Consider the following 15809-nt stretch of genomic DNA (forward strand, 5'->3'; position numbering starts at 1 on the left):
GCAGTTATAAATTTTTATTGTACGAAAAAAAGAGGCTGACCGAGAGTCGCTGAGCTCGGGGATACTTTCATACTTTAGTGTCGGATTAGCATGTGAAAATCCCCAATAAATTAGAGTATTTGCGCGTCATCGATCCCGAATGAAGAATTTTGGACGCGAACCAACCGAGTGTTGATCTCAAGCGACTGATATCATTGTTTTCAGACCTGACAACGCCGTCCGTAGCGTGCAATAAAGATGCACCGTTAAGGGTACCGCAATGTTACTCGGACCAGGGTATTCCCTGGAAAGTCCTGAAAAGGTTTTTCGTGAAAACATTTAATCATTGGTGTTTCATTGTATGCTGGATGCGCTTGAAAGAATAATAAATCAATGGGTTGAAGCCACAGATGTTGATCGACTTTTCGATTTTAATAAAGTTCTTCGAAACTGGGAACGAAAAGGGTTCGAGCCTCCGGACGAGAAGAGCGCGGTGGAGAATGTTTGCAGTATTGTGCATTGCTACACAAAATACCGGGAGGAAAATCTCGTTCGGTACGTCGTGTCCGCGAAGACCGTTACGAAAAGTGAAGTTATCGAGGGCGCAGGTATGTAAGGGATTAAGGCCAAAAGGAGTTGAACTCTAGCTCGATACTTTTGCGACAAGTCAACAATAATCCTTAAATAATTTAAGGAGTTACTAATCTGGGATTTTATTGCCTCGGGACCAACCGTTACAAATTCTCGTCAAAAAGTGGCGATTTTTGCGTTAAACGATAACTTTGTAGATTCGGGAAATTTCCCTCTCTTATGCGAACTAAATTTCCTTTAGTCCAGTCAAAAGGCACGAGTGGAGCAAGGTTGAAAGTTTAAAACGCGTATTACTCAAAAACTGTTGCATCGATTGGAAAAATACTAGTACCAACGTTTTCGGACGCCAAAAATACACGAGAGAGCACACTATTAATGGATGCTAATCGAAAAATAAGTGAGAAAAATGGTTTTTATGACAAAATTTGGTAGAAAAAACTCCACTGGGGATGTAAAGAAGGACGAAAGATATGCATACATCTCTGTCGCGCGCAATAAAAGTGTGTATTGTGGGCACGCCTGGCTCACGCAAAGTATCTGTGCGTGCTATATGGTAAAGCCGTATTTTGTTAATATTCAATCGCACTTTTTCCATACTTAAACGATGAATAAAAAAACAAAATTTTGCTGGTAAGTTTGATCAGACCCTTCTGAAGCGTGCGTGTAAAGAAAACCTACAAATTTAATGTGTTTTCAAACCGTTGAAATTGAGGCTTTTCACCCCGAGCCCAATATTTTTTATGTCAAGTTATCGTCATTTTTTAATTTCTGAAAATTAACAGGCTGCTTTCTCACATATTTTTGGCGTCTACGAACGATAGTACAAATATTTTTTTCAATCGAATTAACAGTTTTCGATTTATACCCTTTTTTAACTTTCGACCCGTAGTTTTTCAAATTGTTTTCAACGTTGACTAGAATACGCGGGCACATCGAGTAGCCTAAATTTGGCTACTTCCCTAAATTTATTTTTACGAATATTTCGTTTTACAGCGTCGTAAGTAGCAGTTCGTATTTATTTAGAATTACATTTCAGTTATTCCATTGAATGCCATATACGTTCATCCTCAAAAACAAAATAACACAAAACCAAATTAACAGAAAAAAGAGTTTCTGGTAGGTAATCTTTATTGCCACTGCGAGCCGGGTTTGTGACAAACTCTCCACATTTTTCTAAGCCCTCAATAAGTCATCCGCATGTTTTCACACAAGTACTAGCCACTTTTATTGCTCTCATTGTGAGAAAAGGTTGAAAAAAGCAGCGCACCTTCTCCGCCATACGAAACAGAAATAGACTAACCCCTTTTTCAATGCGTGTTTCTCGGGCTAAGGACACTCGAGAGCCGATGCCAAGCAGCGGATAAAAGGAGTCCGGAATGAGGATCAACGAGAGGTAATAGCAGGAGCTTCGTAGAGCAGGGGTCAGTGTGGCTCGCGTCGGAGAATCCACCATCTTCCTTTCCCACTCTTTCATTTACCCGTGATCCTTTGCTCGCCGAGAGTCGAGGCTTCCAAACCCCGGGGATGACCCCCCGCAGAACCCAGAAGACAAATGACTTTGAGGTGAGAACTTGCCCGATAAATACCAAAGGCGACACAGTGTTTGACCAGGGAGCGTAGCCTGAGTGCCGCAAGGAATACTCCGATCTCGGACGGTGTGTGCACCTCATCACTTCCATCCTCCTCTCTCGCGTCTCATTCGTTCATTCCATTCCAAAGTCCTGTAACTTCCACGGCCAGTACACGGCGGAAACTCTCGAACTTCATTTAGCGACCTTCCCGAGGAGCCCTTTCATCTTGCCGAGGAAATGAAAACAAAAGCTAAACAAACTCGGCTGCTCCAGTTCTTAGAACAACTTCGAGTACTGCAAGTGTGAACGCATTTACTAGATTAATTATGATGGAATTGAATGTATTTATAATTCCCACTGCGAGCATCCTCTCGGACATTTTGAAGCTTGAATCCCGCGTAGGGAGTTTAGCCGATGGCTCTTTTACCACGACAATAATTGTCGGTGAAACGACAAATTACTTTGGCACGATGGACGTTCCAGACTTTTTTGCAGCCCTCGCAATTATTTTTCCAGAGTACTGGCACAACACCGATCAAGCCGGAGCGATACGAGAGATAGTACAAGAAGAAGGAGCGCGCGCGAGTCCATACGAAGGGAGAAAAAGGAGGGAAAGGAAAAAAATAGTGGAGCACGCGGTCCGGCGAGTTATTAATGACACGCGTCCGGAGCGCATAATATTCATTACCACAAATAGTTGATTATGTGCGTATAGAGGGCCCTCGCACGAACGCGCTCACACACTCGTTATTATTAGCGGGAGGATCGCCGTTGAGTGAGAAAGAGATGGAGAGCACAAAGGTGTACGCATGGAAAAGAGAGATTGAGAGAAGGGAGAGCCGACAAAGGAAGATCCACTCGGCGGAGGCCATGACGAATTAATCTACTGATTAAAGCAATCCTCTGACACCGTGGCTGCTACCACATATTTAATACGTCACCGCCGGAATCAAATGCTGAGCGGGTATCTTTCCCTCGTGAATTTACCGTGCGCGCGCTCACTTTTATCTCGCGATAGATGATTTTAAGTGCGCTTTTCTTTTGTTTTATTCGAACGATCTTCATCAATCGAGAGAGAGAGAGAGGAAGATGGAGTCGGCATGAGAATAAATTTTTCCCCCCCTGCCGTCTCGCCTGATAAATGTATTCATTAATTTATCAAAACGTATTCAACAATGCCCACATCTTGAGGCGTGTATCTCTTAAAACGAATCTTTTAAGCGCGTCTGCGGAGGCTCTTACGATTAAATCTACTCCAATGGAATTCGTAATACTCCGAGTCTTCTTCGTCGCGGCGCACAAGGAAAATAGTAATCCGATTTTTCGAACGGTAAAGCCGAGCCTCTCGCTCCCTCCTTTTGCGGAGACAAGCCGCAGACTCGCCTCATCCTCTCGTCCATGAACTACGCGTGTTACTTGATTGTGCACACGCGAAGTCGCAGTTAGCATCAGGAATTGATATTGTCGGTAGTACGTAGAACACTCTCTCGCTACCGTGACTAGAAACATCAAAGTATTCGAGCTCTCGCGTGCATCGACGCTTAGGAAAAACAAAAGGGCTTAACTTCCGAGACTCAACGCCTCAAATTCCGTGGCTCCGGGGCTCTTTTCGTCGTTGAATTTTCACGGACTTTTTATAGACTGGAAGAATTTACTGCAAGTATACCCGGCGCTATCCAGCTCCCTTTCACTATTCCCTTGGACACTCGCCATCCCCTTTTTCTATCCGCACACAGTCGACTTTATCCTCCTTCTGTATCCACATTGACACGTATAGCGTGCAGGGCGGTATCTCAAAGCCGGTTGGTCGGTTGTTCGATCGACGAAGCGTGTCACACGGCACGCCCACGAGTCACGCGATGCATCTTTTTCCTTAAAACCGTTTTATGCAGCACGTAGGCTGACCTGCTCTCGCGGCGAGGTAAAAACGCGGCGCAGTGCAGCCCGCCATTCTCATTCGTCTCAGCAAACATATTTTCTTCAATTTTTCATGCAACGCGTATATATACAAACGTGAATATATTTATTTCATTACTCTCCGGAGAATTTATGTGAATTATTTTTGATTAAAAATCCCCGCGGCTGTGGGGATCGCGTGAATGAGGAAAAAGGAGAGGGAGAAAGAGAAACCGGAAACTCGGGGTACCAGGCGTGACTGTGGTATAGATCGCAATATCGCGATATCGTGGCCTGGCGCGTCAAAGAACTGGTACACTACGCGAGAGATCGCGTGTACCTCGCTGTTACAAGTTGCGAGATTTACAAGAATATTACAAACATCGTGTGCGCCGGACTGAAAGAAATATTGCATGCCACGAAAGTCGGATGAAAAGTAGAAAAATATTTTGCCGGCTCGAGGGATCTCGTCGACGATTCCTCTCCGAAAATCCAGGCCCGCGCACGCGTTACTTCCCATAACCAGCAGCGCGCCAGGCCCAAGAGCCTACGGCTCGACAAAATGGCTGCAGTTTCTCCGGTCAAGAGGGCCTCGATGTCGCCATCGTTTCTCATTATGTATCTTCGTACCAATGTGAACGTGGAGCTCGGAGAGCGGACGCACGCGAGGAACCTCCCACCGTTCTCCGCGAGCGCTCTCGCGGCTTCTGTATCCCTCGTCCCTACACGACTTTATCGGGGTGTATGCGCGTGAGGCCCCGCTGCGAGGCCCGCAGAGAGAACCGATACGATACGATCTCGAGATGAACGAAAGAGTCGCCGCCTTGCGTGAGAGATTACACGGCTTAAAATTATGAATTCGAGCACGGTTTCGATGATTATACGAAGAATCGTTACTGTATACGTGTGCTCTTGACTCTCTGTGTTTATAGTCGAGCCTGCTCCTGGTTCGATGTCGACTGACTTGGGCGATCTCGAATCCCTCTTACTTCGAGGCTCGTAATAATATCCGTAATTATACGTTGTAGCGCCAAGATATACAGGCATATGCGCGGCTCTAAAAGAATGTAATGTGGCGTTGGATGTATATAAATACGTGTGAATGCGTTCTAATATACAAGCTCCATGACGACGAATTTCGGCACGATCCTCACTCGTGATACCGTCAAAAGGGCCTCCCTCCCGTACGTCCAAACCCACCGAAACAGCAGGAATACCTCACAGTAGCGAACACATTTTCATTCTCGTATAATCTACTCAAGATCGTGGAAAGACGATAAGCCTAAAAGTGTCGAGCGTTGCTCCGGCGACGAAGCGTGCTGACAGTCCGCGTGGCTCGTACGAATCCCCCACTATCGTTATACCCGAAATTCCTTAATGTTCGTATCCCACGTGTACACCTTGATACGTCGTAAGTGTGATGACGGAACTGATGCTTTCAAATGTAATACGCAAAAGGTGGACGCACGTATCGTTGTTATATTTCGTAAAGAGAAACACGACGCGCGCATACACACAAAAACCGGCCATTAAAAAATCACTCATGATTACCATCAAAGGGCATATCGTTTCGAGTGTATCGTGACACTTTTATCCGCACGAGGTTGATGCATTAACGCTCGGTAGACTCTCGTAATACAAGCACATTTTCTAGCTTGAATAATCGTCCGCTATTTATAACGGTTTCTAGACAATGGGCGTATTGACGGAAATTTAGTGTGCGCGTGAGCGTGTATGCGGCGACTCAAGAAAATGTTGAGGGAAAATTATGTGGTCGGAAACACGTTTGTAAGGAGCGACGAATGACACCGGATAGAAAGTCCGGGACCAATGAACGCAACGGTGAGGAGTTTCGAAAATTAGGAAACTTTCGAGATTATGGATTCAAGTTTCGATAGAATTATGATATTGAAATTCTGAGATATTAGAGGGAAAAAGTCTCCTTTTCCCCCATTCGATTGGTGTCACATAAACAACATCGATTGATGAACAAAGTGCACAGATATTTTCTTCGAACGTGCCTTCCAGCTCGATTCGCGATTCGTATTTTTTATCTTTTCTTTTCTTACACTCCCGTGGTTGTATCAATGGTTTTCGGATTCACCAAAGTGAGGCTTATCGAGTCCCGGAGCAGAGCGGCACGATAATATTTCTATATCTGTTCATACAGATACGTATATTCGAAGCCTAATAGAAACTCGGTTTGCTCTGGCGTGCTACTGCTCTCTGCCTCCGGTAACACACTCTCGAGCTCGCGAAAATGTGCACGGATACGCAAACGTTTTCACGAGTACGGCACACATCGAGACGGAAAGTTGCATCGGCTCTCGTGGCTTCTCTATATTCACCTCAGTTGGAGGAAACTCACGGCGCGCCCCGTTTTGCGGGCATTCGAATTGCAAATACCAGAATGTTTGCATGTTGTTGTCACCGCATCGATGCCCCGAGGGTGCTTTTCGTGGGGTGGCACGGAGCTCCTGCGAGAGAATTCTCAACGACAACGACGCCGCGATGATGCAAAGAAGCCCGGTGAAGAAATGACGAAACGAGAAGGAAAAGGAGAGCGCGCACTCGTATACGTACACGCTCCGGCCCTTTCCATTTTTACTTCGCCACCCGCCTATCCTTGCCGCCGTGTCCTCAAGAGGAAATGGAGAGGAACCGACTCGAGTCGCACAGATAAAGACGAATAAAAATAGGCGAGAGCGAGAGAATGAGGCTGGGGAGAAGAGCGAGAAAGATACGAAGATTCTAACAGCGGCCTCCTCATATATATGAATACTTAGGAAAGAGTGCAAAAGGGATGGCCCACGCGCGAGAAAGAGAAAATGAGCGAAAGGACGAGATGCGGAGACGCCGTTTCCTGCCCGGGGGACATTAGCACCCCTCGATACTCCCCCGCGCGCACGGGAACGTCCCTCCAAGAAAGACAGAAATTCCTCTCGTCTCTATCTACCTCCGAAATGCCGGCCTCAAACCATCTTCGTCTTTTCTTATCCCAGTATTTTCCCTCGACTCATTCTCTCTATGGAAAACCTGCTCGAGCCCTCGATTCTAGTTGCGGCCGCCGGAAGATATGTGGACGAGAATATGAAGGCGTCTGAGAGACTAACAATCGGACAATGCAACTGGATACAGTTTTTTCAGATGCTTGCATATGCGGAACGTTCATTCTCGCTGAAGCGTGGCAGCCAAAAGTAATGAGTGTGGGGAAAAAAAACGTTTGATTTTTCGAAACATCGAATTTTTTCAGGCTCGTGTCGACCTGCGATCAGACTCTTTGACACTTTCAACATTTTATCACGAATTTATCACGTTTTATTCCCTGCTTTCATTATCATGAGCTGAATTAATTGGATAAGGGAATTATTGCTTCCAGCGGTATTCCAAAAGAAAAAAATGTAATGCCCCTGCTACCTTTCTTCTTCCTGAAGATTTTTCTTCCCCAAGCAAAAAATGGTGAAAGAACGAAGAGCCATGGGATAAGTTTTTCAGGTTCGTCAAGAGAAAAAAAAATGGACATGGAAGATTCTCTTGATGTTCGGTGCTCATATGTACACGTCGTACGCTGTTCTGTACCCACAGGACTCTCGCGTATCTGGCATAGCATAGGGAGAGACCACAGAGGCTGATTCCATTCCTGCTGCCTTCATTACGATAATATTCCCTAATAACAGAGTGCAGCGACGTCGATGCGGCGAGATCTTGTCGTTTCTTTTTTCTCCCTTTCTTCGCGAGCTATTGGTTGCCTCGGGGTACGGTAATTGCGGCAACGGGCGATGATTATTGGTCCGAGCAATAGGGCTCGATCACGATCGAGCGCGTCCTACGGTCTTTCTTCCATAACACCGATCGGCACTCCTCACCGCTCGCTCTTCCTTACTCCATTCTCCTCTTCATTTTGACTTTTTTTCCCTTTCAAATTTCACTCGTGTTTCCCCCTTTCGAAGGCTCTCCGTTGCCCCTTCTGCTTCACTGTTCTCCCCTTTCTTTCCTGCCAGCCTAAACACACCTATTATCCTTCAAATGCGACTTTGATGATCGGGTGCAATGCGCGCGCCACAGGAATCGACGGAGCGGCTCCGTATTTCGAATACGGTGCCGCTAGCGCCATTGCGCTACGATCCACGTCATATTTTTTGCCTTCATAAAAAGCTGGTAAAGAGAGCGTGGACTGGGATCATCCGGGATCAAAATCCAGCCGAATCTAAAGAGTCATTGATCGATGCAAATTTCTCCCTTTTCATTCGTACCTACTAAATTCACTTTCAAATATTCACGTGTACTTTTTTTGCAATCTACGTAGTAAGAATTTTCCTCTCTCCCCGGCGCAATCAACAGGTATCACGAGGATCCGACCAACCCTCGAAGAACCACAGCGCCATAATTGCCCCCTGCTGGACCCCACTTTATAATTCCCTTTGCTTTCGGCCTTCCCACTTTCGCTCGGCTTCTCTCTCCCGCTACTCTCCCTTCCCGTGAAACAGCAAAGCACCCGAGATTCGAGTCGAAATATGCTTCATTATATTTATAATCGTGGACTGAATTTTTGATAAGCTTACTCGTTCGCGGTAACCTCATCGCCCGTGCGTCTCGAGGCCAAGTTCCGAGAACACCAAAACAGACGATTTCGGAACAGATGGTCGTTTGTTTGCTCCCTTGCTCGAAACATTTCTCCGAGAGGTGTGGTCCTGGATCTACTTTTCGTTTGAATGAATTTGTAAGAAATGTGCAGTGCAGGGAAGTAGATGGAGGAATGGGCCATTGATGAAAGATGAAGGATCGACATTGATGAGTTTCTTCTTTGGACTCACTCGACGATCCCGAAGTTAAAACGTCTTTTCCCCAACAACCCAATATTTTCATTAGTTAGAGGCCTTTTTGCCCCTTTTTTCATCAGCCTCGACAAAACTGTCGAATTAAGCTAGCAAAGCTCGGGACTTGAACTCTAAACTTTTACGACGGCTGTTGGAATCCGGCGAAGGTCCAACACGTGTGCTCGGGAGCGGTGAGAAAGCCTCGCTGGCCCCGCACCGAGACTCGCAATTAATTTCAATTATAAAAATATCATTGTCCTTTATGACGTCGGCAGGTGTTGCGAGCGGTCAAAGGTTATAGTTTTTGTGCGGAGAACGCGCTCGTGGCTACGAGAAAACCTTTATGTCCACAATTTCATGTTTTCTACGTTAAATAGAGATCCGCGTGTGAGCGGGACGGTGAGAAAAAAGTTTTTCGTAAAAACGGCACATGAGGCTGTTTTACTCGCGGGGCTTTGTCCTTACCCACCGCTCCCATCTGTGTAATAGTTTAATGAGAATCGTGAGATATGTAATCAACGTATTTCCGCTTTGAACGCGAATGAACACTTATTCTCGAAGCAGAAACGTCCCAAGTTTCGATCTCTTGATGCTTCTTCGAACCGCATTTGTGTGAGGGCTTGTCCGTGGGTTCTTTAACTACGAAGCAACTCAGCGTGGTCCTCACAATGAAACCATCAATTACGAATCTTTTATGAACTGATTTAGCCAATGCCCGTAGCCACGCGGTGAAATACATCAGACCTTTGCGCAACAACGGTAGCAAAATAATCGTTCCGCGCCTTCAAATATCGTACATTGTTCACGAATTAACCTTCTATTAGAGCTCGGACAATGGAAGCCCTTTTTTCGTTCCACCTTGTTCCGTTGCCGAGGCGATAATTTGACGGCGATCAGAGTCCTGCCGTGCTGACTGTAATATATTATCATCGGAGAAAAATGGATACGCAGCAGCAAAAGAGCGGAGGCTTTGGTACATCGCGGCCGATGAAAATATTTCATCGAAATTCTCCTCAGCTCGAATGAATATCGATAATCGACTTTTTCGTCGAGCTTTTTTGCGTTTGACTGGCGAAAGGAGACGAGGACTCAATTTTCTTGAGACAATGAAGCGCCTTGCGAGGGAGTCCGCAATATAACAAAGTCGGAGGAGTATGAGAGGCGAAGTGAACGGTTGAGCTCCATTTAAATCTGTTGAATGGCTCGAGCGCGGCTCTCCCGAGCCGAAGGAGCGAGGGAGAAAGGAGAATCGAAGCGAATAAAGGAGCGAAAACGAAAGAAACGAAATGCGAGAGGTCGAGATAAAGGGAGATGGAAATATAACGGGAAAAGCGAAGAACCAGCTCGCTCCTTTCAGCGCAGGGATTCGCCTACAAAGACGCAGAGGTTTTACTTTTAAATTTAGTACACGACCGACTTTTCCCTCGCCGTTAGAAGGCCCGCGACTCGAGTAGCTAAGTAAAATAGGGATTTGGCTCCGCCCGGGGTTTATTCCAAAGTCGAGTTCGTTCTCGAGACACACACACACACACACACAGAGTGAGAGAAGGCGAGCGCCGAAGGATAAGGAAAGCAAAGGAGGACCTTAGGTAAATCAGTGACTCCGTCCGATCGTAAAGACGCAGCCACTAGACTTTTTATGCAAGCCACCTTTACGGTATCAAGTCAAAAACAAATGAGAAGAATAAAGCTCTCCTAGTGTATCTCTGATACATTGATGAAAAGAAAAGGCTCACAAAACCTACCTGTTTGAAGGAGCGCCCCGCACAAAATCACGAAGGCTCATCCTTGACGCGATCGCGTGGAACAAATGAAAAAACGGTGTAGAAAGATCGGCGTAATTTGTAGAGAGCACTGCGCGGCCATGGGACAGTTTTCGTACGAGCCCTCCGGATTGCTCATGACACAAATTACCTCCTTAACGCGGGGCTAGAGAGTTCTCGACACCGCTCCATCGGACTGTCCAGTTCTCCCGTGCCGCGCATTCTCCGATAGACCTTCCGCGAGAAAGAGAATGATAAAGAATGAGATCGTGCGAGTTAGAGAAAGCGAAATAAGAGAGATCGAGGCAACGTTCGAGGGAGGATGGGGCCGGAAAGATGGAGTGGTCCCTGGAGAGGGGAGTGAGCTTGGAAAGAAAGAGCATCCGGGCGTCACGACGACCAGCAAAGCATCGCATCCTCCTCCTCACATCCTTTTACTTCATACCGCGCACTCTCCCCTGCGCTCGCGTCCTCGTCTTCCTACTTCTGAGTGTCCTTCTCCTCGTGGTAGCGAACGTTTTCACAGTGACAAATAGATGTAACGTATAATACGTACCGCAAAACCATCCTCAACTCTTGCCAACGATTTACCCTCCCCCGCAAGCACGGATACCACCTCCTTAAGAAGAAAAATATAAAAATACAGTTACCAGAGAGCAAAGAAAAGAAGCGAGAGAACGTAAGACAAGTCCAAGGATAAGAATTTCCTACAGGAAAATCCTGCTGTGACTGCGAATCTCGATATTTCGAATCCTCTCTATGAGCGGGCTTCCTGCCCCGGGTTCCGGCGAGGAATAACTACTTACAGTCTTTTTGCTACGAGAAGGGAAATTGAGGAACGTCAGACGAGCCCTGGAATAAATTTGACACATCGATTTTTCCAGAGGATCGATTCAATGCGATACGTGTGAGCATGCACGCTTACCTCAGATTTTATACGAACAATCTTTCCCCGAAAAATATTGGTGCGATCAAAATTACATTTGGCGTAGATGAAATTGTCGTATTTGCCGAAAACCCGATGAAGAATTTTCCTCCAAAAAATTCTTCATACTTTTTAGCCCTTCCATCCGGTCTCCGGTGCGCCTCTTTCTCGCTGTCCCCGATAAATCGCAAATACCTGCAATCACTGAATTTTCAAAACGCCCCGATAAATCCCACTAAAATGATATCGATACCGCAGTTAATTGAACTTCGTATCGCACAAAATGCGCCGGGACGAAGAATCCTCAACCAAAAACTATTGGACGAACCGCCGCCGCTGCTGGCCTCTGAGCCTTTTAAAATTCTCACGCAATGAAAAATGTAACCGTTGAATCGATCGATCCGACGTTTTCCACGCGCGCTCTCTATTATCCGGTAAAAAAAATTTTTACCACCCTCTGGATGCGACTCCGCTCGTCCATCATAATCGGCAATCACTCGCCACCGCCCAGTGCGCCCGTGAACGTAACGCGGGGATGTTTTTTTCCTTCCATCGAGCTGTCACACGGCTCCGCTTTCTCTCTCGCGTTTGTTCCCCGTTGCCACTGAATTGCAGCGCATCTGCACAAAATTATGTTAACTGAAATATATTGAATGGCTCTTGAGAGCCGCCTGGTTTCCCCGTGAAGCTGAATACGTCGAAATTTGCATATTTTTGGAAATTCTTCGCTGCTCTTCTTTATCCGCATGTATTTTTTTCAATGAGAAACCAAAAATCGAAGTTACTCCCAAACTATCAGGATCATTCGAGACTCCGGAAGACCCACATTCGATTGAAAATTCAAGCTATTCCGTTTCCTCCATCCAAAATATGACAAGCGAAAAAGTATTCGCATAATCCCCCGCGTTGGAGCATCAGATATCAAACGCAACGGTCGGTAGAATTCCGCGAGATCATTCGCTGCCACTCAGTTTCGTGGCATCACGAACGAACACGCGTGTTACACGCTACCGGGGAAAAAGCTCGTAATCCCGCGGAAACTTTGCGGCGGGTGAGGAGTCTCTTTCTCTTGTTGCATTGGTTGCCGAGTCATGCACGCGTGCAAGTCACTGGCCAACCACCAGCAGCCACGAAAATAAGGATGATGAGGAAAGCGCGACGGGGAGAGGGCTCAAGTTCGGACGCTGGGCTGTCGCTCGCTGCTGTCGCTATCCCGCGCCACTTTTTCGCGTAAGGGGATGAGCCTGCGAAGAGGGCGCGAATAAGTTGATACAGACGTTGATGCACAAGACACCGATGACTACAGAATTTTTTCCGGCGATCGATTGCGACGATATTAATGCGGTAACAGTGATAATAATAATCACAAATGGATCCGATGGAGATATGATATTCGGGATGCATTAGTTCCTCGAATTCTGGCTGTTTCTCTGTCTCTATGCAGCTCCACAGATTGATGCCCACAGCAATCGGTTTCTCCATTATTGAGACCGCATGCGAGCATCAATGTGAGAGACGGAGCCGTCTTTTGGGGGATCCTTTTGCAACCTCATGCCGTATAGAACTCACTGAAATTATGTTCCCGAATTACGACGTCGTTACAGAGCAATCTGAGCAACACGAGAGCCCCGGGATTCGAGAGAATATGAACGTTCGTTAGCTGCACTAATGCAGAGCTGTGAAATCCTCGGACTTTGTCTAATCTCGAGCACTGCACACCGCATTTTCCGATATACTCGCTCCGCAGCCATACGACCGGTAAGCGAATTGTGCAAATGCGATTTCAACGATTCGATAATGAACGTCTCGCAGTTGTAAATTCGATGAATATTTTGGTGACGGTTGAGTGTTCAGTATGGAGACGGTTTTTGGTTTATGGAAAGTTACCAGAAAAAATAAAGTACTTTTTCTTGCTCCCCTAGCCGAAAGTACGCACTTTCCGGCCGCATTTCAGGACGGGAAGAGCATTTTTCGTGGCTGGCTGACCCGGCTAACTTCAGTGGGCTCTGACGATATTTTTGCGGCCGAAGATAACTGCAAAATGGTTGCACGGTTTACTCGGACATCCTTGATTTTTTGAGAAAAATAAAGGTTACACCTTATTCTCTGATAAAATGAGAATAGCGTGTAGTAACTCATATTTTTTCTTCCAAATATCAAGCTACTCGGAATAAACCGTGCAACAGGATTTTTACCGACTGAACAAGTGATAGATCACCTTAAGATGATGGATCAGTCAGTAATCACAACCGTGAGCGCGAGAGAGATAGCTGCAAATTTTGAAAAGGAAATTTTTCCACATCGTTCGTCTGATCGAAAAAATAAAAATGTCATCGGATTTTTGCGATCGTGCTGCGTACGATGACATTTTTATTATTTTAATCGGACGAACGATGTCAAAGAGTTTCAATTTCAAAAATTCGAGGTGTGATTACCGACTGATCCATCATCTTAAGGTGATGAATCAGTCGGTAATTGCAGATCGAATTTTCGAACGTTGATTTCTGCCGCACCGTTCAAACAACTGTGTTGAAATTTGAACTGTGAATACAGTTTTGTGGTACAATTCCGCTGACATGAGGGTTTTTTGAAATTTTGATTTTTTATTTATAGTTTATATTACCATCTGTGTAATCGTACAATAACTCAGTAAATATCCATTAAATCGCAATTTGGCGAATGTCAGCGTATCGGCCATAAAAAAACACCCATTTTGAGCTTTATTGCATTCAAATCGATCATGAAATGAAGGAGAAAGAAGTTTTTAAAAATTTATTGAAAAAAATTATCGACATTGGTTTATCGAAATGTGTGCGACCATCAGTTTCTGAAAAGATAAACGAAGAAGCATAAGAGAAAGTGACGTTTAGTATACGTCGTGGATTTGACAGAAAGTCTTCTTGTGCAGTGTAGTGCTGTGGAAAAAGTGTAGTGCTGAAGAATAGAGGACAAAATATACAGAGTAACGTGCTCGATGTCAAATTTTGGAAAAGATAGCACGAAAGGGAGCAAAAATAACTGGAGAAAGAAACAGCGAACGAAGATGCGAAATTTTCAATAATTCTGGTAAATTTTCTTTTTTTTCAATTTGACTGTTTATCTATGTCTACCGCTTTTTCAAGCGAGAACCCGGCAGTCTTCACTGCTGGAGAGTTCAGTTCCCATTGAACTAACCAACGATGAAAATTGTTGGAGATTTACGGAACGAAAATCGTTCCATCGTATAAACAATATAAATTGTTTATACGAACTGCTTTTTTACTGAGGAGCAGTTTTTACTGTTCATCCATCGGGTTCTTCGTTGAAACCCGATGGAAGCATCGCGCCGCGACACCTGTCGGTAGTCTGCGCAGTAGTTCGTTTCGAGTTCTGCAGTACCGACAGGGGAGGGGAGAGTGCGGCAACATATTATCGTGTGATCCATCACCTTAAGGAAGTTGAAGCGATGTATATAGGACATAATACGAAAAATACATTAGATTTTATTATTCCAAATTAATGAATTGAAAATTTACGTGAATCTTCTTGAATAGCGCTTAATTATGTGTGAAAAATTTGGAGAGGTTTCACCGCCTGGTAATCGAGATATTCATTGTTGAAAATGACAAGGTTAAACACGGGCTCTTGTGGAAGCTTTCAAAAAATTGCAAACTTCAACAATAAATATTTCAATTTCACGACGGTGAATCATCGGCATATCCCGCCAGAAGTTTAATACTGTCTTAAGCTTTCTGTTTAAAAAATTTTAATGTGCAAAGTTGGAAAATAGTTTTAACATAAGATACACTTCAACCTCCTTAAAAAAAGACATTTCGATATATGAATGTGAAGCCTGTATTCGTTGCCATGATTTTGTTTATTCGTTGCCAAGCATCATTATTTGCTTCAAGCGGGCGCGTATAGCGTAGTTTTCATCCTTCATGTTATGCGCTATACTCCCATGAACCCGGACGAATAACATACATTTGTTCGTCCAGATGCGAAAACAGAAAATAATGTAACCAGACTAATTAAATAAATATGATCGTTCGGAATAATGTATTTCCAGATTCCAGGTTCATAGGAAACCACATATTCGTATAAATTGTCAAGTATAGCGGGACATATTCATATATATAGAAATTATTAACTATCATGGGACTTTAAATCAGACATTTATCAACGAATTATTTATTTGTACTAATAATATTGTTGTATTATTGTGTCATATTTTTGTGTGTGTTTTTTTACTTTTTGTTTATGTTTTTAATGCCCGCCCCGACCAGCA

The sequence above is a fragment of the Venturia canescens genome, chromosome 3 (assembly GCF_019457755.1).
Source record: "Venturia canescens isolate UGA chromosome 3, ASM1945775v1, whole genome shotgun sequence".
Classification (NCBI taxonomy): domain Eukaryota; kingdom Metazoa; phylum Arthropoda; class Insecta; order Hymenoptera; family Ichneumonidae; genus Venturia; species Venturia canescens.